The 25,413-nt window shown below is 41.9% G+C and overlaps 1 protein-coding gene across 2 annotated transcripts in view; it reads right to left on the reverse strand.

The window, feature by feature from the left end:
- Window positions 1-25,413, reverse strand: part of NUMA1 (nuclear mitotic apparatus protein 1) — a 72,511-nt gene that overhangs the window by 43,502 nt on the left and 3,596 nt on the right. The window contains exon 1 of one of the 2 annotated variants that reach the window (XM_060605715.3): window positions 19,642-19,840. The exons of the other annotated variant lie outside the window; for it this stretch is intronic. The gene's annotated coding sequence lies outside the window, so the exon portion shown is untranslated. Of the gene's footprint in view, window positions 1-19,641; window positions 19,841-25,413 lie in introns of those variants that run through there. 2 annotated transcript variants of the gene reach the window in all.

The raw sequence follows: 25,413 nt of genomic DNA on the forward strand, positions 1-25,413 counted from the left end.
GACGCATGGAAGTCTTATCCTCACATCTAGAATGTAAACTCCTCAAGAGCATAACTAGTTCCATCTCTCTATGATCCCCCACAGTATCTAGCACACTAGGGGTCCATGTTATCTATCCCACTGAAATACATCTGGATGATAGCTTTCCAAATTTAACCTTCTCAGCACCAGAGAATGACTGTGGTGAGTGGTGGGGGTCAGACCAAGGCCCACTGCTGCAGAGACTCCCATCACCCTGCTTCTCCCAGCCCTGTAACTTATTCCCATAGGATCGCTCACAGTCTGTGGTTGGCAATTGCTATTGGTAGAAAGGAAAGTTCTTATTCAAAGAAGGACCAGGAAAGCCAAACCAAAGCAAAATCCAAAGCTTTTATAGAAAAGCCAAGTGGCAAACATAATTTAATAACTGGCACAATCAACACTCCAGAATATGTATGAGGTGAAAATAGGAGGCAGGCCTGCTAAAACTGTCCTGGCCACATGTGGCACTGTGCTAACCCTGAAGCTCCCTAGCACATTAAAGAGTTGATACTGTGTCTCAAAAGAATACAAGAGATTCTCACCCCCCCCACCCCCCACAGCTCTAAACTCCAGGCAACAGCTTCCAGCTGTGCAGCCTCAGAGGGCTGAACTCTCCTCTGGAACCTCTCCACCAAAATTGCCAAGCTTCCGGGCCTGCTCTTTAGGACAGCCCAAGGAGCTGGGCCAGTTTCTCCAGCCTCTCCCTCCCCCACCACAGTGCTGCCACTCCCCTCCTGTGTCCCCACCCTCCTCCTGGCCTAGCCAGGTGACAGGCAGGCCATATGGCTCCTGCCTGATTCCACAGCCCCTGTTCAGTGTCTTCAAAAGACCAAGATAGAAATGGTAAAACCATTTTTAAAAGGAGAGAGGAAGGAAGGAAAATGATACATGGCTAACACAAGATTCAGGAGAGCATTCAGGTAGAGGTTGGTGATGGGTATGGAGCACACAGGATGTTTCAAAGGGTCCAGTAATATCACATCTCCTGAGCTGGGTGGCAGGTGCATTGGTGTTTTATTATTTTTGTTTCAAATGTAAATGTTACAGTTTTTAATGTATATTACCATTTTAAAAAGCTTAAAGGAAAGACTGCAAGAGAGCAATTCCGCTGAGATGACCCAGGGTAGGGTGGCTCTAATACAAACAATTCACCTGACATTCATGGCCCTCCATGACCTGGACCCAGTTTTACCTTCCTACTAGAGTTACTTATGCCCTTACCCAAATGCTCCACCCTGACAGATTGGTCTTCTCACTGTCCTCTGAAGTCCCTCTGAACTCCTATCTCAACCTTCTAGCCTGGAAGAGAAGCCTTCACTGTAGGAAGCCATAGGCCAGGGTCCAATGAGAGCCTCTCAGTCCCTTCAGGCCCTCTCACTAGGAAAGTTGGCAAGGGCAAATGCTCTTATAGATCCACTGCCCTATGTAATGCCTTCTAGTCTTTCCTCTGCCACTTGATGTCCTAGCATAATAAATACCTAAAGACTATCATTATTGTTTTTGCTGTTACTGTTGTAATTAATAGCTAACACTTAATGAGCACTTAGTATGCACCAGGCACAATGCTAAACACTTCCCTGCTTTATTTTGCTTAATCCTCACAGTAACCCAATGGCACAATAACAAATACTATGATTACCCATCTCTATTTTACAGAAAAGTAAACTGAGAAAGATTAAATAACTTGCCTAAGGTCACACAGTTGGTAGGTGTCGGAGCCAAAATCTGAGTCCAAATGGGTTTCTCCAGAGCCCATCCTCTTACATGGTCATCTCATCTAGTTCTCTCAACAATCTATAAGGTAGGTTTTATTTCTATCTTAAAGATGAAGAAATCTGAGTCTCAGGAATTAAGTGACTTAGTCACATAAGTAGCAAATTGTCTCTGTGGTCTCTACATTATTCTCCAATGCTCTTAAATAAACAATCATTGAATGAATAAATAAAAGCTAGTACATGGCACATTCTCAGAGGCTCCAAGAAGCCTTGTGCCTCTATACCTCCTCATAAAAATCAACTCTTTGATCAAAACAATCAAACTTCTAACTTTATTATCTTTTAATGTTTTTCTTTTTGAGAGCGTGCACACGCGTGCGCACACACACTCATGTGGGAGGGAGGGGCAGAGTGAGAGAGACACAGAATCCGAAGCAGCCTCCAGGCTCCTCTCTGCCAGCACAGAGCCGAACGCGGAGCTCAAACTCACAGACCGCAAGATCATGACCTGAGCCAAAGTCGGACACTTAACTGACTGAGCCACCCAGGCACCCCTCAAAGCAGTTCTAATCTTAAAAGTAACCACTAAAGAGCTTTTTTCTGAAGATACAAGAGCTTTACAAACATTAAAGGACCAAAACTACTCTGAAGAGGCAAGAACAGAAGAATTTTCTATTGGGAGGGATGTTGGACATATCTCTAGGGTGAGAAGCCACGGAGAAAGAAGGCTGGAGGAAACACCGTTGGCTGGAGGGAAGGACTGCTGTTTCAGAACCCTGACCTCGAGCTTATTTACCAAGCCTCACCCTCCCTCTCCAGAGGGTAGTGCTGAGTAATGAAGCAGTGTTGGTAAGCCTGTAACTTCCAGAGGAGAAAAGCAGAGGGCAAATCAAAACCCGGAGAGGATTCATTATAACATCCAAGAGGCCCTATTTGGTTCTCCCTGAAGAAGGGCTTTTCTACAAAACACCTAAGAACCTGTTCACCCTGTTTCATTGTCACAGAGGAGTAAACGGATCTGTCCCTACAGGCAACATATCTAGCACAATGTGCACAAACACAGAACTGATGATGAGAAAGCTAAAAGAAACGGAAGGAGGAACAGTTTCAACGTAAAGACTTGCAACTACTCCTGGAAACAGCCACACCAGTGGTAAAAACACACTAGATTTGGTATTGGAAGCCCCTGGAGGTTAAGTTCCCAATGGACTACCTACTAAATTTATGACTTTAGGAAAGTCACTGCCCTAGCTTGGGTCTCAATAAAAGAAGGTTATTGGTATTAGATAGATCATATCTAAAGCACTCTAAAAATTTCCCATGATTCTTTCTGCAGGACACCATTCTCAACAAGAACAACAACAAAAATCTTTGTAACAGAACTAATCTCAGAATCTGCTCAAAACTTCACCAGTTAGGGCTTCCTTTGCAAAAAAAAAAAAAAAAAAAAAAGCAAGTCCCCTAGAAACAAGCATTTTGTTTTTTACCCTACTGGGTCCCACCCCGAAGGAAGGCACATGTGGGTGCTTTACTAATTCAGATGACAGAAGGTGGTCCTTGGAAACTGGTAGCACCAATTTTGCATGGGGCACAAGCTGATTGGAGCTATACTCAAGGTATTTACAAGGTTTTGTAAATAAAAGTCACAGACAAAAGTGCAATTTATAATTACATTGGTCTAGAACGCCTAAATAAAAACAGCTTTCTATACTTGGTCAACAAATCACAGAATCTCAAAGTTGACAGACCTTAAAGGTCATCTAGTCCCAACCTACATTCATAGTGGAATACATGTGACAACTCTGCTGAAGATTTGCTATCTCCTGCCTGAGACAGAAATTTTACAACCTATTTGTATGTCTGAGCAAGGTCTGCTGATTTGACACAACTTATGATTTCAGCTGGAGAATAAGGATTCTGCCCAGGATCTGGTTTGTTTAAAATAGGCTTTAAGTAACTAAAAAACTCCGATGACACCTCTCTCTTCTCCCCTCCTCCCCCTCTCCTCCCACCCCCTCTGCTTTATCTTCCATGTCTCCACCTCCTACACAGCACTGAATCCCCTCTCTGGTTCCAAATCTACTTCTCCTATCACACCAGGATGCCTTTAATATCCAAAGAAATGAACAAACACAAATATTAGTAAGGGCTGGATTTCTAAATAGGATGCTAGATTGTCTCAAAAACCAAACTTGTTAATATGCTCCTAGTAAGTAAAATAAATGGGAATGGTGTCTAACGTGGCCATGATTAAAAAAAAAAAAAAAAAAAAAAAAAAAGACAACAAACCTAACATTTTAACAGACTTTAAAAATGTAAGGAAGGCATCTTAATTAATCTCCCCCTGAAAAACCCTAAGAAACAAACAGGTTTATTCCAATTTTAGAGAATAGAAGAAAATACCTGCTTCAAGGTCAACCTGCAAGATTGCAGAGCCAGAACTCAAGTCTTCTAAAACCAGGGCTCTCTCCAGCACACCTGAACTACAACTTATACTTTTCTTATCAGTATAATCCTTTAGGTGTACAAAGCACTTACACATTCCTTGATCAAATGGTTTCTGCTACAACTAACTCATGGTATGGGCAAGTCTTAGGTGTCATTTTCTCCATTTTTAAAGATGCTAAGTAACTTGAACATCATTAGATAAAACAACATCCCCAATGAATCTGGCATCATTGTGAAGGATGAGAGTTCCTCACCAGCAATTTTCCTAAAACTGAAATCCTCCCTCCACTTTATGACCAAATTTTTAAAACAAACAAAAACAACAAAACAAAAAATGCTATTTGCAATACAAATTCTTCAAAATATGTAAGATGGGTTACTCCTTATTTGGGACTAATGAAATTTAATCAGGGACATTCAACCATAAACATGAAATAAACACCTGTAAATACTGTGTTGGAGACTCAAACATGAACTAGACAGGTTTACAATCCTGTGGAGAAAGAAACATACCTATAACTCACCTTAATACAAGGTGAAAGGACACAGACTTGGACAGTGCCAACGGGAAGGTGAGAGAACACTGGGAAGTCTAGACTTCTAGGGGACACACCAGAAAGGCAGTGTCCTGAGCAGAAGGCTTACTTGTGTGCACTTTTTCAAAAGATGAATCTGGCATAACATTGAGTCCAGGGGCAGAACAGTGAGGTGGCAATTGCAGCAGCAGAGATAAAAGTGCTGCTGACAGGGCAGGGGCAGCAGGAATGAAAAATGGTGTTACTTGAAGGGCGCTGTGGAGGTAGACCCAGAGCTCTTAGGAACACAGGTGTGGGAAGGAAAAGACCTAGGATTCCTGTTTCACTGAAAAGATATCAGAACAGGAACACAGAAGTTACTGTTTTAGAGGACATGTGACGGCCTGATTGACTCGGGATGGATGATTAGAAAAGTTTTACCAAGGAAGTAACATTTAAGCCCAGTACTTAAAGTATGAGTAGGATGAGTAGGGTTTCACCCAAAAAGAAAAAAAGAGCATTCTAGGCAGAGAGAACAGCATGTGCAAAGACAGAGCTTATTACATTTGAGCAATGGCATGCAGTTTTAGGAAGGTGTAGCAGATGATGAGGATAAGTGGTACTAAACTGTGAGGTACTTACATCATACTAAGGAATTCAGATTTTATCCTGTAGGTGATAGGAAACGATCAAGGTTTGTAAAGAGACAGAGTAAATGGGAGTAACATAGATCAGATCTATGTTTCACTCTGTATGACATACAAGCTAGAATTGTAAGAAACAAGAGGAAGGCAACATAGCACAGTAGCTAAGAGCATGGGGTCTAGAGTTAGACTGCCTAATTAAAATCCTGGCTCCAGAGCTTATTAGCTGTGCAACCTTAGGCAGGTTATTTAACCTCTCTGTGTCCCGTTTCCCCATCTATAAAATAGGAATAGTGATAGCACTTTCTTAGAGAGTCATTGTAAGGAATTAAGACAATACTTGTAAAGCGCTTAGCACAACACCTAGCACAGACAATGCTGGCTGCTATTAGAGTCTGAAAATCCATTACTAGAAAGTTCTATCTGCATATGGTTTAGCATTGTCCACACTCTTCCTTCTACCCAAAGCTTTCTTTTCCTGCCTCTTCATCTAGTTAATTCTAACTTATCCTTCATATTTCAGCTCAAATGTTACTTCCCTCATGTAAATTCTCCCTAACCACCTAGTTCCTAGTTCCCAGTTCCATACCAGGTCAAGTTCCTACTATGCATAGCACCATAGTACTTTCCTTCACAGCACTCAGTTTCTAATTATGCCTTTTTGCATTTCATTAATTCCTTTCTCCTACCATCATATGTTCCATGAAATCACAGATGGTGTGCTTGCCACTGAATTCTTAGAACTCAGCACAATGCCTGGCACATAGAACATACTTGATAAGCATTTCTTAAATGAATGAAAGGTTTCAAAATATATTTTAGAAGTGAAGCCTCCAGACTCAATCTTCATATACAACGCAAGATACAGAGGGATACCTGGGTGAGTTCAAGCCCCGAGTCAGACTCTGCGCTAACAGTCAGGGCCTGCTTGAAATTCTCTCTCTCTCTCTGTCTCTCTCTCTCTCTCAGCTCCTCCCTTGCTTCTGCTTGCTCTCTTTCTCTCTCGAAAATATACTTAAAAAAAAAAAAAAAAAAAAAAAAAAAAAACCCAAGATACAGATAAAAGTAGTTGGTTTGAAGTAAAGGATGTTTGGAGCCCTGTCCCCTTTGCTTCCACCTGGTTCCTGAGTCTGTTCTGTAATTCTTTTTTTTCTTTTCGTTGTTCTGTAATTCTATTAAGCTTTGCACAATGCAGAGCAAAACCAATACATGTCTGAAGTAAAGCAGTGATTAAAAAAAAGAGGAAGCATGGGCACCCGGGTGGCTCAGTTGGTTAAGTGCCCGACTCTTGATTTCTGCTCGGGTCATGACCTTGCAGTTCATGGAATGAGCCCCAAGTCGGGCTCTGTGCTGACAGTGTGGCACCTGCTTGGGATTCTCTCTCCCTCTCTCTCTGCCCCTCCCCCACCTGTGGGTGGTCTCTCTCACTCAAAATAATTTAAAAAATTAAAAATAAATAAAAATAAATTTTAAAAAAGCAACAGTTTGAGAACCACTTATGACAGGCCCCGATAATCAACTGTAAGCAAAGAAAAAGGAAAATTCTAGAAGCACCTCTGATTTCCTAGCTTGAATGAGATGAGCATGTGTGCCAAAAACAAAAAGAATGCAAAAGCAGTAACTTCATTAATTGAGCACTAGTATCAACCCTATCAGGCAAGTGCTATAATACTCTCTTTCAAGATGTTTGTCTCTTTCAAGAAGTTACAAGATGTTAAACAACCTGTCCAAGATCATGATGCTAACGAGTAGCAGAATTAAGATTCAAACCCACGTCAGGCGCCTGGGTGGCTCAGTTGGTTAAGCCAACTGAGTCAGTTTGGTTCAGGGTTCAGGTCATGATCTCAGGGGCTGTAAGGTTGAGCCCCACACTGGGATCTCTGTTGTCAGCGCAGAGCCCCCTTCAGATCCTGTCTACTTCTCTCTCTGTCCCTCCCCTTTTTGCACACACTCTCAAAAATAAATAAACTTAAAAAAAAAAAATTCAAACCCAGGTCTATTTCACTCCAAAGTTCATAATCTAAACCATCATGCTATCTGGCAGGTGGCTTGAAAATTTGGATTTAGACATGAGGTATCTACTGGACATACAATTAGGAAAATACAGTAGCTGGTGAAAAATATGATTTGGGGCTAGAGATACAGATTTGGGTCACCTTTAGAACAGTGTGACATAATCAGAAGAGGGCTTGCTTATTAGGCCTGTAAAGAGGTAATGCATACATTTGCTACTGAAACATATTAATCTTGTGTCAAAGTCTCTGCCTTGCACAGCTCTGGGGGCACCCACATTGACAGCAAGTGACAGACTGGGTGAAATTCCAAATCTCTGGGGATTCCTTTTAGACCCTTTATATTATTTTCATTTGAGGAAATTTTAACAGAAAGTCAAGGACCACACCAATATCAATTTAAAAGGAAGGCAATACAGGTGGTTAAGAGAATGGATTTTGTGATCAAACTTCTTCATTTTCTCTCCTTACATTAGGTTCACATCATCTCCTGCTTGGGATTCTACCTCCCTTACTAAAAAATGACTAGCATTTGTATACGGCTTTTTAACACTGACAGTGTGTCCCATCTATAAAGTATTTCACATGATCCTCACAACAGCTCTGCAAAGTAAACACTGTTTTCATTTTATCAAAGAGGAATGAAGTTCAGAACAGTACTTTGCCTAAGGTCACACAACTACAAAATAACAGGACCACAATGCAACTCTGATCTTCTGGCTCCAAACCTGAAGCTCTTTCCAGCAGATTCACCCCCAAGATAACCATGAGCCACACACCCACCTGTGAACCAACAGAGTGTCACCATCCCTATGTATACTTTCATTGCATTTAAGAAGAAAACAGATGGTAACTAGAAAGGGCTAATGGGATGCTGGTAATGTTGTTTCTTAAAACAACACCAGTTACGTGTTCACTTTGTGAAAACTCATGAGCTACATTACTTTATGCATTTTTCTGTATGTATGTTACACTTTAATTAAAAAAACAACAGACAGGGGACACCTGGGTGGCTCAGTGGGTTGGGCATCTGACTTCAGCTCAGGTCATGATCTCACAGCTGGTGGGTTTGAGCCCTGCGTCAGGCTCTGTGCTGACAGCCTGGAGCCTGCTTCAGATTCTGTACTCCCCGCCCCCCCCCCCTTCCCCACTCACACTCTCTCAAAAAATAAATATTAGAAAAAAATTTTTTTAAAAACCATTAGGCAAAATTAAGACAGACTAATCAAAATCAGGAGCACTAAGTTGGATGCCTCAGGGCTACATATATATTTACCTGGCTTCTCAAGCAGCAGGTACGTGTAAGACATGTATCAGTTAAGTAAGGATGCACAAAATCCTTGCACACTCAAATAATATGTTCACTCACTTGTCCCTACCCATAATGTCTAGGTGATGTGATTCTGATGAGGTTAGGAGCAAGAGAAGCCCAGAAAGGGGCCAAGATTACAGTTAATGGGAAAAAAAAAAAAAAAAAAAAAAAATTGGCATTGAAAAGTGGAACCATCAGGGGCACCTGGATGGCTGGCTCAGTTGGTTAAGCGTCCAACTTCGGCTCAGGTCATAATCTCTTGGTTCATGAATTCGAGCCCCAAGTCAGGCTCTGTGCTGATAGCTCAGAACTTGGAGCCTGCTTCAGACTCTGTGCCTCCCTCTCTTTCTCTCTGCCCCTCCCCCACTGTTTTCTCTCCCTCCCTCTCTCTCTCAAAAATAAACATTAAAAAAAATTTTTTAAAAAGGAAAGTGGAACTATACTATCAATAGTAAGATATCTCAATTTCAGAGAAAATGAAAATGTGAAAAAAAATAGCCAACAATTGAAAGATGTCACCAATTATAAATGCATTCTAATTTCAGGGTGTTAAAATGTAAAAACAGCAGCAAAGCATTTAAAAATAAATAAAATACAGGGGTGCCTGGTGGCTTAGTCAGTTGAGTTGCCAACTCTTGATTTTGGCTCAGGTCATGATCGCATCATTGTGAGACCATGCCCTGCACTGGATCCATGCCCAGTGTGGATTCCCTTAATTCTTTGTTGTTGTTTTATTTAAACTTCTGCTCTGCAAAGACACTTTTTTTTTTTTTTAACGTTTATTTATTTGAGAGACAGAGAGAGACAGAGCATGAACAGGGGAGGGTCAGAGAGAGAGAGAGAGGGAGACACAGAATCTGAAACAGGCTCCAGGCTCTGAGCAATCAACACAGACCCTGAGGTGAGGCTCGAACTCACAGACCGCGAGATCATGACCTGAGCTGAAGTCGGACGCCTAACCGACTGAGCCACCCAGGCGCCCCACAAAGACACTTTTTTTTTTTTAATTTTTTTTTTTTTTTCAACGTTTATTTATTTTTGGGAGAGAGACAGAGCATGAACGGGGGAGGGACAGAGAGAGAGGGAGACACAGAATCGGAAACAGGCTCCAGGCTCTGAGCCATCAGCCCAGAGCCTGACGCGGGGCTTGAACTCACGGACCGTGAGATCGTGACCTGGCTAAAGTCGGACGCTTAACCGACTGCGCCACCCAGGCGCCCCACAAAGACACTTTTTAAAAAAAGTTTATTTATTTTGAGAGAGAGAGAGAGAGAGAACGAACAAGTGGTGCATGAAAGAGAGGTGGGGGGCGGGGCAGGGGACAGTGGATCCAAAGCAGGCTCCATACTGACAGCAGAGAGACCTATATGGGGCTCAAACCCACAAACTGTGAGATCATGACCTGAGCCAAAGTCAGACAACTAACTGAGCCACCCAAGTGCCCAGATTCTCTTAAGAATTCTTAAGAGATGTTCTCTCTTCTCTGCTTCTTTTATTTCTGTTTAAAAAAAAATTTTTTTTTAATGCTTATTTATTTTTGAGACAGAGAAAGAAAGAGCACAAGCAGGGGAGGGGCAGAGAGAAAGGGAGACACAGAATCCGAAGCAGGCTCCAGGCTCTGACCTGAGCTGACGTCGGAGGCTTAACTGACTGAGCCACCCAGGCGCCCCTATTTCTGCTCAAGATTCTTTCTCTCTCTCTCCCTCTGCCCTTCTCCCCACTTGTGCTCTCTCTCAAAAAGCAAAACAAAACAAAAAAAACCAAAACCCACAAATCCGTAATCTCTCAGCCCCTTTTTGTTCCCCTCCAGGCCCTCCCACAAGATAAGAAATGTTAACAGATTTTTCCATGCCCTGAAACACATAAGCACAAATATATTTTTATATTAAAGAGGATTTTTTTATTTTTCTCTACTTTTAAAAAACTAGGTTTATACTTTAACATTGCTCTGCAACTTGTTTTTCTCACTTAATAATTTATCATGAACATCCCCCCACCCATGTCAATAAATAAAATTTCAACTCACACTTTAAAAAAGCTGTATAATAACAGTCCGTATAAAGGATATGACATAACATGTTCACATATTTTTCAATTGATAGACATGACTATTTTCAATCTGTTACCATGTTAAACAATGCCTATCCTTGTACATATTTCTTTCTAAATTCTTTAAAAATATTCTTTAATTCTTTAAATTCTTTTACAAAAAGAAAAATTTTTCTATCCCCACTTCCTTGTTGTCCAATGTTTTGATTGCTTCCTTTCCTATCATCATCCCTGCCTTACTTGCTCATAGAATTTTCCTCAGGGCCCAGTGTGATAAAGGAAGGCAAAGCAACTTGGAGAATGTCAAGACATGACATGTGATACTTACTGTTGGTAAATTAGAATCGGCCTGTCTTGGCCGCCTCTCCCAGCCACCTGCACATTCTGCCCCCCCACCCCCATACATGTGCTCCTTGTTCTAGTCTCAGCAGCTGCTTCCCACTCAACTGACGTGGCAGAGCTGGGAAATTAGTCCTACTCTGTCACACTCCTGACCCTGGCCAGTGGAGATAGGCCCACCAGCTATCCAAACAAGTAGGAAGGAGAAAGAACACATTATCAACTATGAAATATTGTAATACGGAAGTATACGGAGTAAAATGTAAAACTCCCCATTCACCAAACCTTAACCCACATTTACCAATGGCACTTCCCTCCTTGGAGTGACCACTGTTACAAGTCTGTTGTAACCTTTCAGACTTTTCTGTACACGTGTGTATGTATAAAGATATATGTGTAGATGTACATGTACATATATGTAAATAAAAAAACAAAGAGTGTAAATGTGTTTGATCTACATACCTGTAATCATACTGTTATAATTTGTTCTGCAACTTTCCTTTTTCACTTAAAAATCTGACATGTTTCCATTTTAATATATAATGGACTCCTCATACTTTTTCATGTTTATTTCTGAGAGAGAGAGAGAGAGAGAGAGAGCGCGCAAGCGCATGCGCAAGTGTGAGAGGGGCAGAGAGAGAGGGAGACACAAAATCCGAAGCAGGCTCCAAGCTGTGAGCTGTCAGCACAGAGCCCTACATGGGGCTCGAACCCACAATCTGGAAGACTGTGACCTGAGGCAAAGTCAGATGCTCGACTGGGCCACCCAGGCGCCCCTATTTCCTCACACCTTTAAAAGCTTGAGAAAAATGCTATAGTTTTTGGATGGCTAGGCCTTCTAATATATTTCCCACTACCCAAAGGTCAACAAACTATGATCTGCAGAGGTAAGCAGAGCAGACCCTTGAACAATGTAAAGGTTGGGGCACCAAACCGCTCCACCCCCACCACCCCACCCCCACCACCCCATGCGGTTGAAAATCCACGTATAACTTCTGACATCCCAAAAACTTAACTACTAATATATTGCCTACTGTTGACTGGAAGCCTTACTAATAACATAAACAAATGCTTAACACGTATCTTTCAAGTTATAAGTATTAATACTGTAATCGAACAATAAAGCTAGAAAAAAGAAAACGTTACTGAGAAAAATCATAAGGGAGAGATAATACATTTACAGTACTGTACCGTATTTATTGAAAAAAATCCACATATAAGGGGACCCATGCAATTCAAACCCACGTTTTTCAAGGGTCAACTGTAGTTGCAACTACACAGCCTGCAAAGCCTGAAATATTTACTACCTGGGCCTAAACAAAATAATTCACATTTAACATCTAAAGAGCAGTTTCTTAATGGAGATTAATTCTTATCCAACTGACCAGAGTATGGCTACGTTAGACTGATTTTAAATGAAATTTATATGCAAAAATAGGTCTGGTATGTAATATTGAAGAAACAAATCTAAAACACTCAAAGGACACCTGGGTGGCTCAGTCGGTTGAGTATTCGAGTCTTGATTTCAGCTCAGGTCATGATCCTAGGGTAGTGGGATCGAGCCCCGCCCTGGCCTCTGTGCTGAACCTGGAGCCTGCTTGAGGTTCTCTCTCCCTCTGCCCCTCTTCCCAGTTCACATGTGCCCTCTAAAATTAAAAATATACATATATTAAAAAATAAAACAAAACGCTCAAATGAGGTCAAAAGACATCCCCCTACTTCTGGGTTGAGTACGACTCTAATGAATTTCCAATGTGCTATTCTTCATCTTCTTTTTCTCTTTGATTTCAACTAATGGGAAACAGACCGGGTTCCTAATGTCCTTCAGTGATGCTGATGAGCAATGCAGCTCTCACTCACACACTACAATAATAGTATGAAATTAAAGTAAGCTCCCTCATCTCTGCTGAATATCCCCAACAAAGCCCCTCCAACACAACACGACACAGGTGTCTGTCCTTCTCTTTTGCTTGCAGAAGATTCACTATGAAGCAGCTAAGCATTTCTAGAATGTCTAGCCAACCGTTAAGAGCTAGGGTCCTGACTTTTGTGGGAAAGGAAGACCAATTCTCTCCTTCAGAGTCTACCCTTCTGAAGATCTGAGGCATGAAATTAAAGCATTTCTATGAGAAATTTTAGGTCATCCAATTTCTGTAGTACAGAAGGGGAAGGGGCTATCACCCCAATTTTATAAATGGAGAATTAAGAGTAACTTGTCTCCTTTTCCATTTCTAGAAGTCACGTCAGCAAATAGGGCTTCATAACAGTGACCACCCCCCAACACACACACATGCTTTCTCCTTCCATCCTCTCCCAAATTTTGGTTTTATATAATAATGGCAAAGAAATTATCATACCCTTCAGGGAAGTTAACTTAATCTAGTACTTTGAGTGGAAAATTATCAAAGAAAGAATATTATATTTTCCTCATGCAAGTGAGGCTTTAAGTGATTCTCTAGAAAGGAATTTGGCAATATATGTTAAAAGCCTAAAAGATGTTCATATTCAGGGGCACCTGGGTGGCTCAGTTGCTTGAGCATCAGACTCTTGGTTTTGGCTCAGATCATGATCTCACAGTTTGTGGGTTCAAGCACTGGCCCTGCAGAGCCTGCTTGGGATTCTCTCTCCCTCTCTCTCTCTCCCTCCTTCCCTCTCTCTCTCTCTGCCCCTCCCCAGCTCACACTGCCTCTCTCAAGATAAATGCTTAAAAATTTTATTTAAAAAAAGTATTACAATACTGTTTAAAATAGAAAAAACTGAAAGCACTATACAAATCCTGTATGATAGACAGACTACTATACAGTCATTAGGAATATTTATAGTTTCAGCCGCATTTTAAATTCATATGAATTTACACAATGAAAATAATGGTAACTGGGAAAAAAGCAGAATACAAAATTATAGGTAGTGTATGACACTGGACTATGCAAAACAGAAATATGCATAGGTACAAAACATTGAAAGGAAATACTAAATAAAACTATACATTAAGTTTCTTCTTTATACTTACCTGTATTTTTCCTGTTTCCTATAATGAATATACACTACTTTTCAATCAGATTCAATAAATGTTTTTGGTTTCCGCTGTAGAATCAAAAGCTCACCCTTTGTGAGAAATTTTATCCTCAAAGGATTAGCAGAAGTAAGGAACTCCCCTTCCCCCAAAACAACAACAACAACAACAACAACAACAACAAAGAAGTAAGCAACTCACTAGTAGGAAGACTGCATAATGTACATGCCTAAGAAAACCATCTGGGGGTGTGGAGAAGCTCAGTCTAAAGGCACACTGCTGGGATGCCTGCGGGGTTCAGTAGGTTAAGTGTCTATTGATTTTGGCTCAGGTCATGATCTCGCGGTGCATGGGACTGAGCCCCATGTCAGGCTCTGCACTGACAGCATGGAGCATGCTTGGGATCCTCTCTCCCTCTCTCTCTCTGCCCCTCCCCTGCTCGTTCACGCTCTCTCTAAAAATAAATAAATACACTTTAAAAAATAAATAAAGGTACATTGCTGACCATTTCCTGCCTTCTTGCTTCTGGAGCTGCCTTAGTAAATGTAACTGGGAAATCAAGTAATATTGAGATGCCTGCAAACCTTATTTATACTCTAGACCCAGGACCATCACCTTCACAACCCTAAGATCTAAGACCTTACACTTAAAGAAAACAGACCAAGACCTAAATAACATGGATTGGATTGTGTTCTTCCTCACATCATAAACATTCAGGGGGTGCCTGCCTGGCTCAGTTGGAACAGCATGTGACTCCTGATCGTGGGGTCATGACATTGAGCCCCACATTGGGTATAGAGATTACTAAAACTAATTAATTAAAATATCTTCTATCTCAAGAACACATTTCCCAAACATGCCAGGCATTTTCCAAGCTCTGTGCCTTTGCCCATGTGTAACCTCCTTCAAAATGCTTTCTTCCAAACCTACTGAAGTCCAAGTTCATCTTTTATAAGCTGATTCAAATGCCTTCTCTCTTCAGATGCTCTCCTTGTTCCCCCAATTCAAAAACAACTGTTCTTTCCTCCATATATCCCAATATTTCTTGTTCTTCTGCACATTTTATTCCATTCCTCTCTGGGTCTACACTAGCTGCAAATATGTTTCACTTGACTAAGTTTCTAGAGAGCAGAAATCATCTCATCCAGCTCCATTTCAGCACAATGCTTGCACACAGTAGGTGCCAAATAATGTTGCCTGACTGAATGACAGCCAACTGGCCCTAATCTAATGGATTCTTTCAGTGAAGCAGGCCAGTGAAGCCAAACTGTCAAAGAGGACAATCTCTCCAATTTAAAGTCACATACCTTGCGTGAGTGAACAGCCAAAAATGTCATGGACCTGCCACTTTAAGGGGACTGGCAAGCTGACTGTGTTTACACAATCTTAATTAAAACTAAAGGGCACTAAAGGAAAGAAGAGAAACAGGGAGATTAAGAAGTGTGGATTCTTCAGGTCACCTCCTCCTCTGTTTAGAGCCCAAATCTCCCAGCCTAGTGCCTAGTGAGCTCACCAAACAGCCTATTCTCTCCTTGGGGTCTCTATAGGATGTAAGTGTCAAAAAGCAACTGATTAGGGCACTTTCTGTCCAGCAAATGGCTCTATTCTTGGCCATTCAACTCTAATTGTGGTTACCTGGGGCTTCTTCTCTAAATGAATCCCATTCCACCAATCATTAAGAGAATCCCTTTAAAGGTAGGCTTGAAATTAACCACAGCAGGGAACAAAGTCTCTAAATCTCCTAAATCACTATATCCACACTGTCCATTTTGATGAAATTCACCCCCACCTCTTTCAAACAATAGGTCCTACCAGGCAATGACTTCTCCCAGACCAGCATGTCCTGTGATTGTTTTTCAGGAGAAAGCTCCTAGTGCCTGCTTCCCATTAAACAGCTACTTGATGTTTGATCGCTCAGCTATGACTGCACATAGAGAGTAAAATCACTGTAACTTAGGGGCTAAAAAGGAATTCCACTCCTACCCCTAATCCAAAAGTCAAGCAACTTAGAACAAGTAGATACTTTCCCAGCTCAAATTTCCTTAGGCTTACCTGTTTTCAGATCTAGAACTCTTAGCATGTAAATTTTTCAATATCAAAATGAGGAAAACAAGGCCTAGAGTAAAAAAGAATTACAGGGGCACCTGGGTGGCTCAGTCAGTTGAGTGTTCGACTTCAGCTCAGGTCACAATCTCACGGTTCCATGAGTTTGAGCCCTACACTGGGCTCTCTGCTATCAGCACAGAGACCGCTTTGGATTCTCTGTTCCCTCTCTCTCTGTCCCTCCCCCACCTGTTCTGTCTCTCTGTCTCTCTCTCTTTCAAAATAAAAAAATATAGGGGTGCCTGGGTGACTCAGTCGGTTGAACATCTGCCTTTGGCTCAGGTCATGATCTCACGGTTCATGGGTTTGAGTCCCACATCAGGCTCCGTGCTGACAGCTCAAAGCCTGGAGCCTGCTTCCAATTCTGTGTCTCCCCTCTCTGCCCCTCTCCCACTCACGCCCTGTCTCTGTCTCTCAAAAATGAAAACATTAAAAAAAATTTTTTTAATAAAAAATTAAAAAAATAAAAACATACACATACATTAAAAAAGAAAGAGAATTGCAAATGATCATACAGCGACAGAATGTTTTGTTGACCCCGTTGCCTAACACCTTAATTTACTGACTAGTTATCAACAAAACCACCAACAAGATTCCAGGCCTTCAATCAATCAGCCTAATTGAAATCAGTTCAAGATAGGCTGCTTTCCCTCTTCCCATCCCCCTGCCTATCCTCACCCCTTCTCAAACCCAAATGCTGACCAAAAAAATAAAAAATAAAGATCAATGGAGTAGCCTGATCTATCATTTTTCCCAGAAAAAGACTATCTGCTTCCACTCTACCACGCCACCTGATGGATTCTGACATACTGGTGAGCAGAGGTGCTACAGTCTGAAGAACTTGTGACTGATTCTGGAGATGGGACTGCAATGGCTCCTCAGCTAGTGTCCTACAGCGGCATGTTCCAATCCTTTCTGGCCCCCAATACATTTGTGATTTGGGAGGACTACACGAGAAAGGCTAATTTTCTCACACTATCTAGTCACCTTGACCTAGAAGCAAGCATATATGCACAGTGAGTATAAAGGAAGTGACAGGGACACCTGGGTGGCTCAGTTGGTTAAGTGTCTGACTCTTGATTTTGGCTCAGGACATGATCTTGCAGTTGTGAGCTCAAGCCCCGCATCAGGCTCTGTGCTGACAGCATGGAGCCTGTTTGGGATTCCCTCTCTCTCTCTTTCCCTCTCTCTCTCTCTCTCTCTCTGCCCCTCCCGTGCTTGAGCTCACTTTCTCTCTCTCTCTCTCTCTCTCTCAAAAATAAGTGATTAAAACTTAAAAAAAAAAAAAAAAAGAAAGGGTGCCTAGGTGGCTCAGTCAGTTAAGTGTCTCACTTTAGCTCAGGTCATGATCTTGCGTTTTTGAGTTTGAGCCCCACATTGGGCTCTGTGCTTCAGCTCAGAGTCTGGAGGCTCCTTCAGATTCTGTGTCTCCCTCTCTCCGTCTGGCCCTCTCAAGAGTAAACATTTAAAAAAAATTTTTTTTTCATTAAAAAAAAAAAGACAGGGCACCTGTGTGGCTCAGTGGGTTAAGCACCTAACTCTTAATTTCTGCTCAGGTCATGATCTCAGGGCTCGTAAGTTCAAGCCCCACATCAGGCTCCGCTCTAACAACACAGAGCTTGCTTGGGATTCTTTCTCTTCCCCTCTCTCTACCCCTCCCTGGCTCAAGCTCGCACTCTCAAAATAAATAAATAAATAAAAATTAACAAAAATAAAAAAAAAATTAAGTGACACCTTTTTAAACAAAATTTCCAATCTTATTAAATCAAATGAAAACTGCAGTCAAAATAGTCTCTGTAGGAAGTTATTTACTTATTCTAACAATATAATCATTGCTCAAAATATATATGAAACACTCTTCTGGAAACTGCCTTTAAAGTCTACTCTGTGAGACACACAAAAATTAAATCTTACTGTTTTGCAGTCACACCTCATTTTTCACCAAAAAATGTACTGCCTTGCTTGACTCTTTGGCTTATAGTATCTTTTGGCTGTGAACCCACCAAGCAAGGTTCAGTGAAGATTTGCTACTTCTGAGGACATTCAAAAGATTGGCTTAGGAGCCAAAAATATTCTGAGCATTGGCAGCATCACCAGAATAAATATAAAGTCTGAGAACACAATTACTTTGAAGAGGACAAACTTACAAATACTGTTAAGTGTCCTACAACTACAACAAAGAGGACAAGATATGTGCAATATATGTCATGTATTAAGCTATTACGTTACTTTACTGTTTATTTTTTTAAGTTATTTATTTTGAGAGAGACAGAGACAGCGTGAGTGGGGGAGGGGCAGAGAATGCGGGAGAGAGAATCCCAAGCAGGCTCTGCACTGTCAGCACAGAGCCCAATACGTGGCTCAAACTCATGAAATCGTGAGATCATGACCTGAACCTAAACCAAGAGTCGGATGCTTAACCGACAGAGCCACCCAGGTGTCCCAACTGTTTATTTATTTTTGAGAGAGAGCCCGCGCACGTGCACAAATGGGGGAGGGGCAGAGAGAGCGAGAGACAGAATCCTAAACAGACTCCAGGCTCTGAGCAGTCAGCACAGAGCCCAACACGGGGCTTGAACCCACGAACCATGAGATCATGACCTGAGCTGAAGTCAGATGCTTAACCAACTATGCCACCTAGGCGACCCTATGTTACTTTACAATCACACATTACGTAGTCATAAATTTTGGCCCTGGAAGAAATCTTCCATATCATATAATCCAAACTGTTTATGTTTATATATGAAAAAACTTCAGTCCAGAGGTTACGTAATTTGTCCCTGGTCACACAGCTGGTCAGCAACAGTCAGGACTAGCAACCCAGTCACCCTGACTTCTGGCATAATCCACAAACATATCCTAATCCAATTCCTCCCATTTCCGTGTTCCTCACTGCTGTCTTTCAAAGGGAAAGGAAATAACTTGAGACACTAAAGCACACCAGAATGGTTCTGAAACTCAGTAGCTGAGAAAGATTGACTTAACACCAGTTATCTCTCTATAATCGCCCCTACAGGTATAAGTCATTGTTTAGTATGTAGTTCACAAGAGTTCTGGATAAAGGGAAACCTATGATCACTTCCCCCCAAAGCAAGAATATGTTTATTAAACCTCTCTCCCTGGGTGGCTCAGTAGGTTGAGCATCCGACTTCGGCTCAGGTCATGATCTCAAGGTTAGCGAGTCTGAGCCCCACATCGGGCTCCCTGGTGTCAGCCTGTCAGTGCAGAGCCCGCTTCAGATCCTCTGTTCCCCTCTTTGCCCCTCCTCCACTTGCGCTCTCCCCAAAATATTTGAACAAACAAACAAAAAACTCTCTTCCTACCTCCTGCAGTAACCCATGTGCTTCAAGTAATTGAAAGGTCACTATGAAGAACATGAATCAGAGAAAAAGAAAATAATAAAGCTTCTGTTCAGGAAAAGGCTGATCTATGAAAAAGCAGAGAAAGGACAGAAACCATCCTGAACTTACCTCCTGGTGGACAGCTTCCCCAGGCCTGGACAAGATCCCTGGCAGACTGGCTTAGAATTAGCCTCTAACCAGGGAAGGGGCAAAGGGGCAGGAATGCTTGTTCATTCTCCCATCCCACCCACTGTTGGTCAGCTCAGCTTCATATCATCTTGGGCAGCCCCAGCATTCTGTAGATCAGACAGCAAACGGAAGGGAAGCCACGCAGCCTAGGTCAATGGGGTGAGTCAGTGGCAGAGCAGGAAGAGTCACTGGGGCAGAAATTCTGGCCTCCTGTGGCAAGATTGCCAAACCACACCACACCCCTACCCCTACCCCCACGCCTTGGTCAGCACTGGGAAGGCCCTATTAGGATTCTGGTCTCCAAACCAAGAGAAGTCCTTCCTCAGGAGGCTCCATATCACTAATTTCCAAGTGTGTTTCTCCTCAAAAACCTTCCATGGCTTTCTTCTGTCTAAAGCATTATATCTAAATTATTTGGCTTCATTTTCAAAGCCCTCCATTATATGGCCTCAAGTCATTTATTCAACCTTACTTCCCACTATTCCACAGCATACACTCTGAACTAATCAAGCCAGTCTTCCCACTTCTCTCTGCATAAGACTCTATTTCTCATTCCCATGCCTTGAGTTATCCAGCAGTGGTAAATTCAAATACCTGAGTCAGGCAGGTAAAAGAAATGGATTCTCCAGTGGAGCATATGGCAGAACTATGGAGTGTTGTCCCCACCTAAAGGCATTCAAATATTTTATTATTTTTTTAATTATTTTATTTTTTTAATGTTTATTTATTTTTGAGAGAGACTGAGAAAGAGAGGGAGGGGCAGAGAGAGAGGAAGACAGAAGATGTGTGGGCTCTGTGCGGACAGTAGAGAGCCCAATGAGGGGCTCGAACTCACGAACTGGGAGATCATGACCTCAGCCAAAGCTGGATGCTTAACCTACCGAGCCACCCAGGCGCCCCAAGGCATTCAAATATTTTGATTCAAATATTTATGCAGTTCTTCACTTTGAGCATCACAATAACTTATTAAATAGTTATTAATACTCTTTCTAACTTGCAAGTGAAGAAACTTTCCCAAGGTTAGGCAGCTGGCAAAATCCTGGGCATCACCTCTGAAGCCAAAGCAAGAGCTCTAAAGTCAACGCTTCCCAGTAGTACAAACACCATAGAAGATACAGCACTCTAAATCTGAAGAGGAAATTCATTTTTCATGATATACATGCAACTTTATTATTAGTAGTAGTAGGATGGAGGGGCGCCTGGGTGGCTCAGTCAGTTGGGCGTCCAACTTCGGCTCAGGTCATGATCTCACGGTTTGTGAGTTCAAGCCCCACATCGGGCTCTGTGCTGACAGCTCAGAGCCTGGAGCCTGCTTCGGATTCTGTGTCTCCTTCTCTCTCTGCCCCTCCCCAACTTGTGCTCTGTGTCTCTGTCTCTCAAAAAATAGATAAATGTAAAAAACAATTTTTTTTTAAATAGTGGGATGTAAAACCCAAAGAGCAGCTTATCTAACCATATACTCCAACTATCTCAAATTCTATTCATGTTCCTGCCAAAGTCTCTCCTAGTTATTCCAGGCCCTACTGAGTTCCCTCTTCCCTCAATTCCTATAGAGCTTACAGACTAGACAACACAGTCGAGTGCTAAATTATATACAGTCATGCAAAACTGAAGTGAGTCCATGTGTTTTCTAGCTTCACTAATCAAACTACTGTATTAACCTATCTAGTTCTACTAAAAATGTTTAACCTGAATCTAATGAAGAAGAGATAATCATACAAATCCAAATTAAGAAATATTCTAGGGGTGCCCAGGTGGCTCAGTTGGTTAAGCATCCAAATCTTGGTTTTGACTCAGGTCACAATCTCACAATTCGTGAGATAGAGCCCCATGTCGGGGTCCACACTGACAGCATGGAGCCTGCTTGGGATTCTCTCTCTCCCTCTTACTCTCTGCCCCTCCCCCAAATCACACTCTCCCTCAAAATAAATAAATACACTTAAAAAAATTCTGCAAAAATCTACCTAACCTCTTAAAGAATGTCAATGTTGCGACAGATAAAAAAGCATTCAAGATTGAGAGATTAGGGAATTGCTCAAGGGGCATGACAAAATTATCACAACTAAATGCATGAATGACCCTTCACTGAAGGCTGATTTGAAAAAAAAAAATCTATAAAAGACATTACTGGGAAAATGTGAGATGTCTGAACAAGTATTATACACTGGATGTACTGAATCAATCCTAAATTTCCTGAGACCTAGCTGTATTGTTATTATATAGGCAGATACTCTTGTTTTTAGGAAACACTGCTGAATTATATTTAGGATGAAGTAACATGATGTTTGCATCTAATAGTCCAAAGGTTCAGAATATGAAGAATGGAGAGCAAATGCAGCAAAATGTTAACAACTGGCAAATGTAGGCAAAGAGTTTGTTATATTTTTCTTATAAAGTATCGATAGATTTGAACACACACAAGAGTATATAAATATTTATGATTCCTATAAAGAATCTACAGGTTTGAACAGTTGGTGAGGAGGGAAATCCTGTATTGTACATTTCTTTATATATTCAGCTCTCTGAGAGATAAAACAGGCACTCATTGTTTATTTGCTCACTACCTACGGAAACTGGGCTTTGGAGGTCAGCAACCAGACAGAGTCCACTTTGCAGCAATTCATGAGGGGTACAGTAGCAAACTCCTAAGGAACAAGAGGTTTCCCTCAAACTCACACCATCACACCACATGGAAGATAGAAAAGTAGGTAATCAAAGCTATTGTTATCTCGCCCCTCACTGAAGCCATCCAGAAGTGAGACACTTGACAAATGCCCACTTACAGGGCAAAACAGTTGCTACCCACACGAAGGACCAAGATCCAGGGTCACATTGCATCCACCTTGTCATCGGGTACCAAAAACTTGATAGCCTGCAAAAGAAGTATGTCTGACCAGTCACAGGAAGGCACTCAAGTGGTCAAATAAATAAGCCTGAAATATACAGTCTTTACTCCTCACCATATAAAACCTGTCCTCAATTGCAGTAAGGCAGAAGAAATCTGCCAGGCTCAATCACTGGCATTTCCTGCACTGGCTTCAAAGAAATCAGCCCTTAAATAGGACAGAAAGGGCAGCTGACACAGCTGTCTACTGAGGCCTCAACCCAGGAGCATGCTGTGCAATATGCCCTCTTCCCCTTCTACAGCCACCAGATCACTTTACTTCTGCCAAGTGGTCCCTTATTAGGATGACTGATTGCCCAATGGCCAACCCTTAACCTTGATCCTCTCCTCCCCTCACTGACAGCCAAGATATCTTTCCAGATAGCTCCTCCTCCAATTTAGCAGAAAGAACAGCCAAAACTATTCCCCCTCAAACCTCCATCAACTGAAGTAAGACCTATAGTAGTATTACACACAGCTTATTTCTCAAACCTACCATTTTTAGCGTTTTTACCAAAGACAGAAGGAAAACATATAAAGCCCGCTTGTCAAGCTTTGGCATTATAAACTATGAAGGAGAGAAAATACAATGCTTTTAGATGTGATCTGGCAAAAAAGCTCTCAACAGTTCTTATGCTACCAAAAGTAACAAGATACAATTTAACATGATTAAACATGAAGGTTTGCATTCACTAAACTAATACAAGAAGGTAGAGACTTGGTACAGCAGTTTATATTAAATAGGCTGCCTTTGGGCCCTTGGGGTAGGGGAGGGAGCAGGCTGCATATGGTGGGAGGCAGAAGAGAGGATGTCACACTCTCAGTGAACCATGAATGTAACACAGCTGCCCAAAACACCAGCGCAGGCTTGGGTTGTGTTAGAAGACAACTCTGTGCCCCACTTTTAAAAAGCAAAGTCAGAGTCCACGCAGCTAAAGAATGAAACAACTGTGGTGAAAAGTCTAAAAGTCATATATCGTAGCAAATGTGAGGGAAGAACTACAGATGTTTAGTGAGGGAGAACACGAAAATGTGTTCAAATATATGCACACTTGTCATGCAGGTGAAGAGAAAAATGTATGTGTTCTGCAGGAAGACAAAACCAGAACTAGTGAGTAGAAATTACAGAAAGATAGAGTTCGGTTTGCCATAGGGAAAAACTTTCAGCATAGTAAGAAAGTTAAGAATGTGAGTTATGGAACCCAGAATGCTTGGATTAGAACACCAACTCCACTTACACTGTATGGCTTTGAATAGACTACTTAATTTATTTGTGTCTCAGTTTCCTTGCCTGTTAAAGGGAATAGTAATAATGACAGTATTTACCTCACAGAACTTTGGGAAGCAGTTCACGTAAAGCACTGAGAACAGAGCCTGCTCACAGTATATCCTGAAGAAAAAAACAATGTTAACTATTGCCATGACTGTTGATATAATAAATGAGATAACCTGAGAATCTTCCCACTAAATACACCTGGAAATGCTTAGAAAAATATAATAAACATCCTTTTAGAGTATGCCAATTAAGTTACTATCTCTCAGCTCCACACCTACCCTGTTACACTCTGCTCTGTGACACTGGGGCTTGGACTCCGCCAACCCTATCACACCTTTGCCAGCTGGCTCTGTAGGAGGTGCTAAAGGGAAAATGGAAGGCAGGAACTTCCTCCTTCGTATGGCCTGCTGTTTCTTGACAACAGCAGTTGGTTCCTTCCCACTTCTTGCTAAACTCCCAGAACCAGCCTCAATGCGCCCCCCTCAGAGGCACCAGCACCAGCTGGGCAGAACTCAACCAAACCTGGCTCCTCCAGGCCCTTCCTGCAAACACCTGAGAAACCAGCAGCACCAGGAGACGCCCTCTCCTCAGAGAATCAGGGCGTAGTTCCTCCAGATCCCTTCAGACTTACAGGATCTGAGAACTCCAACCTTTCTTCCCTTTGTTTTTTGGCCCTAGATGAAGTAGCTGCTTAATGCAGTTATTACATCAAAGATACCCTTTTTGCTTGTCCAGCCCTCCAGCAAGGCTTTAAACTAATTCTCTTTACTGAGTTCACTTTTAAAATAGCTATGTGTGGTTTCTATTTTCCTGACTGGATCCTGATACATAGATAAACTGAGCTCACAAGAAAGTAAGGAAGTCCCAGGAAAAGCGACCTGACAGCATAGCTATCCTAGCAGTGTAAAGAATTTATAACCATCTCTTTGTCCAGGAGACAGATTCTGAGCCTACAAAGAGCAGCTGAGATCCCTATACAAAGGCTAAGACATTCAATAAAGACAGACCAGGGGAAAAAAGTCTGTCCACAGGGAAATAAGGAAGATTGTCTTGCTCACCTAGTGAAGTGGGAGGAAAAAACCCTCCTAGGAATTCAAAACCATAGTCGTTTTGCGGCCTAAGCTTGTGGCCTGAAAATCTACAAGTAGAGAAAAATTACATACATTTTGGTCCCAGATTGGGACTAGCCATGAGTGCCCAACAGAAGCAACCACAAAGTTGCTCCAGAAGATATATGAATGGCCAATAAATATGTGAAAAGATGTTCAACATCATCAGTCATTAGAAAAATGCAAATTAAAACCACAGTGAGATACTACTACACCTCCATGAGAATGGCTAAAATTAAAAAGGCCGACCATACCAGGGTGCCTGAATGGCTCAGTCAGTTAAGCATCCAACTCTTGATTCCCCCTCAGGTCATGATCTCATGGTAGGTGGAACTGGGCCTCATGTCAGGCTCCATGCTAAGGGCATAGAGCCTGCTTGGGATTCTCTCTCTCTCCACCTCTCCCCTACTTGCACTGTCTCAAATAAAATAAACTTAAAAAAA

The sequence above is a fragment of the Panthera onca genome, chromosome D1 (assembly GCF_046562875.1).
Source record: "Panthera onca isolate mPanOnc1 chromosome D1, mPanOnc1 haplotype 2, whole genome shotgun sequence".
NCBI lineage: Eukaryota > Metazoa > Chordata > Mammalia > Carnivora > Felidae > Panthera > Panthera onca.